Source organism: Babylonia areolata, chromosome 19 (genome assembly GCF_041734735.1).
Source record: "Babylonia areolata isolate BAREFJ2019XMU chromosome 19, ASM4173473v1, whole genome shotgun sequence".
Lineage (NCBI taxonomy): Eukaryota > Metazoa > Mollusca > Gastropoda > Neogastropoda > Buccinidae > Babylonia > Babylonia areolata.
In genome coordinates this window covers 13,204,396-13,207,502 of record NC_134894.1, presented here as the reverse complement: position 1 = coordinate 13,207,502, position 3,107 = coordinate 13,204,396, and positions in this window count along the sequence as shown.

Genomic DNA, 3,107 nt, shown 5'->3' with positions numbered 1-3,107 from the left:
TTTTTTTTTTTCTTCTTTCTTTCTTTTTTTTTTTGCTGCTTGCTTTGCTTTGCTGTGCTGTGTTCAGCAGCTGAAAGGCTTGGATTTGTTTTGTTGTTGTTGTTTTGGGGGGATGCGCCGATGTGCTGTTGCGAATAGTGAATGGTTTTCTCGTGGGTTTTTCTGTTGTTGTTTTTACCTTTCTTGACTTTTTTTTTTTTTTTTGGGGGGGGGGGGGGGGGGGGGGGGGAGAAGGGGGAAGGGTTTTTTTCTATATTTCCTTTGTATGCTTGTTAGTTTTTTCGGTGAGGAATTGGAGAGGGACGCGTCGTTTTATTATTTTCCTCAGACTCGTCTGAGAATGTTAAACGTACGGACGTGTGTTTTTTTTTTTGTGTGTGTTTTTTGTTTTGTTTTTTGTTTGGTGTTTCTAAACAGCAGTTTGTCCTATACCATAGCCTGAGGATTGGAAGGAAATCCTAGCGGTGAAATGTTCTTTTTGTGTTCAGTGCACGTCTTTTTCTTTTTTTTTACCAACCAACCGCCAGGCCTATGTTTGAGCTGAAAAGACCGTCACAGAGAACAAAAAAAAACCTCCATGAAGATACATTTTGCCGTGATGCTTCTGACTTGAGTATTTGTTCACTTCGGACCGGCCTTTTCGGTAGTTATTTTATCTCTTTTTTTTATGTCATCCTATTTTAGTTTTCTTTTTCTGTTTACTTTCTTGTGTTTTCAGACACGAAACGGTCAAAACGAGCGGGTTGGTTATCATAAACTGAGTTTGTTATCGGGGGCGGAAGGTGGTGGGGAGTGGGAGGGGGGGTTCTATGCAAACAGCTACGAATGGGAAGTGAATGGGAGATAACTATTCCTGACAGAATTAGCCTGTGGCACAAGTACGGCTCTGGGCGATACTGCTTCCAGTTACGTAGAACTCTTAACTTCGCTCTTCTCTAAAGCACAGCTAATTCAGACTTACAATCAATCAATGTTAGTCAACAATCAATATGGATAGGTATTCTCCGCAAACGCTGGTAAGTCAGCACTCTGACCTCGTTGCCCTTACATTGGAATCCACCCTTTGGTTGAGTACGTGCAGATTATTTTCGTCTAAAACTTGGTGGTGTCAATAGCAGATGCAGACGATTGATTTTTGCAAACATACTAAATATCATGTAGGAAGAAAACCCAGAAGAAACGGCGATTTGGGAATTGTTAGTTAGTTCTCAGAGACTCGCCACCCTTTCGATATCGCCCCGCTTTACAAGACTCGTGGAGAGTCACGCACTTCGACTTCAGTCTGCGTGTGTGTGTGTGTGTCAGTCCGTCACCCACACAGCGCTGCATGCAAAACTACTTCTGTATTTCTTAAGTCATTTGTCATATTGATAACAATCGGTATGATTTACCTCACAGTCGCACGAATTCTAATGGCAGGAATACCTTACCTTATGCGGTCACTGCGAATGGCCAAGGTCAAAGACACGCTGTTGATCGCGTTGGCCAAGGGAAGCAACCACATGACCAAGCGCGTTTCTGACTTGATGGGTGCAGTGTTTATTTCTGTGGGCTCTTAAAATAGCACTGAGGCCATTTCCGTTCTTTCAGTATTGCCTCCGTCGATATTGTAGAAAGGTCTTGGGAAGCTATTTTCTATTTGTATTTGTATTCCTTTTTATCACAACAGATTTCTCTGTGTGAAATTCGGGCTGCTCTGCCCAGGGAGAGCGCGTCGCTACCCTACAGCGCCACCCATTTTTTTTTGGTATTTTTTCATGCGTGCAGTTTTTTTTTTCCTGTCGAAGTGGATTTTTCTACAGAATTTTGCCAGGAACAACCCTTTTGTTGCCGTGGGTTCTTTTACGTGCGCTAAATGCATGCTGCACACGGGACCTCGGTTTATCGTCTCATCCGAATGACTAGCGTCCAGACCACCACTCAAGGTCTAGTGGAGGGGGAGAAAATATCGGCGGCTGAGCCGTGACTCGAACCAGCGCCCTCAGATTCTCTCGCTTCCGAGGCGGACGCGTTACCTCTAGGCCATCACTCCACATCCAGGCTATCCAGGTGGGTATTCCACTCAGGGTAGGTGGTATCCACCCTTGATGCATCTGAGGACAGCACAAGGGATATAATGCTTACAGTGACTCTATAAAAAAAAAGTACTTGGTTTTCTGTGTGTTTGCTTGCTTGTTTCTTTGGTTCGTTTAAAAGGTATGACATCACGTGGTGTGACGGTCAGGACGTAAGACGATAAATTTCAAAGGGAGGGGGTAGTTCTTGTTCATTGTTTTATTTTTTTTGTGTGTGGTAGTCGGGACATTAGACGATAAATTTCAAAGGGGGTAGGGATGGCTTTGGTTTTTGGTTGTCGTTTTATTGACTCACTTGTGTAAACAAAGTGAGTCTATGTTTTAACCCGGTGTTCGGTTGTCTGTGTGTGTGTGTGTGTGTGTGTGTGTGTGTCTGTGTGTCCGTGGTAAACTTTAACATTGACATTTTCTCTGCAAATACTTTGTCCGTTGACACCAAATTTGGCATAAAAATAGGAAAAATTCAGTTCTTTCCAGTCATCTTGTTTAAAACAATACTGCACCTCTGGGACGGGCACAAAAAATAAAAAAGAAGCCTAATTATATGCTAACTGCATTTACTGTTATATTTATATTTTTTGTATTCTCTAAACTTGGCACTTTGATCTGATATTCTGACACAACAACAAGAGGAGTCATTATTATCATTTTTTGTTCAAACAGGAACTTCTTTTGCTAAGCATGGAATTTTTATTTATTTTGCAAACGTTTTGGTGCAGATAGTAAAAAAAAAAGGGAAATTACTCTGTAATTTATGCTAGGGGACTTAATTTATCACAAGTGAGTCTTGAAGGCCTTGCCTCTCTTGTTTTGTTGTCTCTCTCTCTCCGTATATGTACGTATTATTTCGTTTCAGTTTTTGCCTCTTGTCTCTCCGTAAATGCATGGGTGTGTCCGTCAGTATTGTTTAACCTTTTCCCCCCACTCCTTTCACACCTTGTTTGTGGCGCCTAGATCGAAGGGAAGCTGTTGTTTTGTCCACAGAGGTGACATGTTCTGAGAACATACACAGAGGACTGGACTGTGACGTGC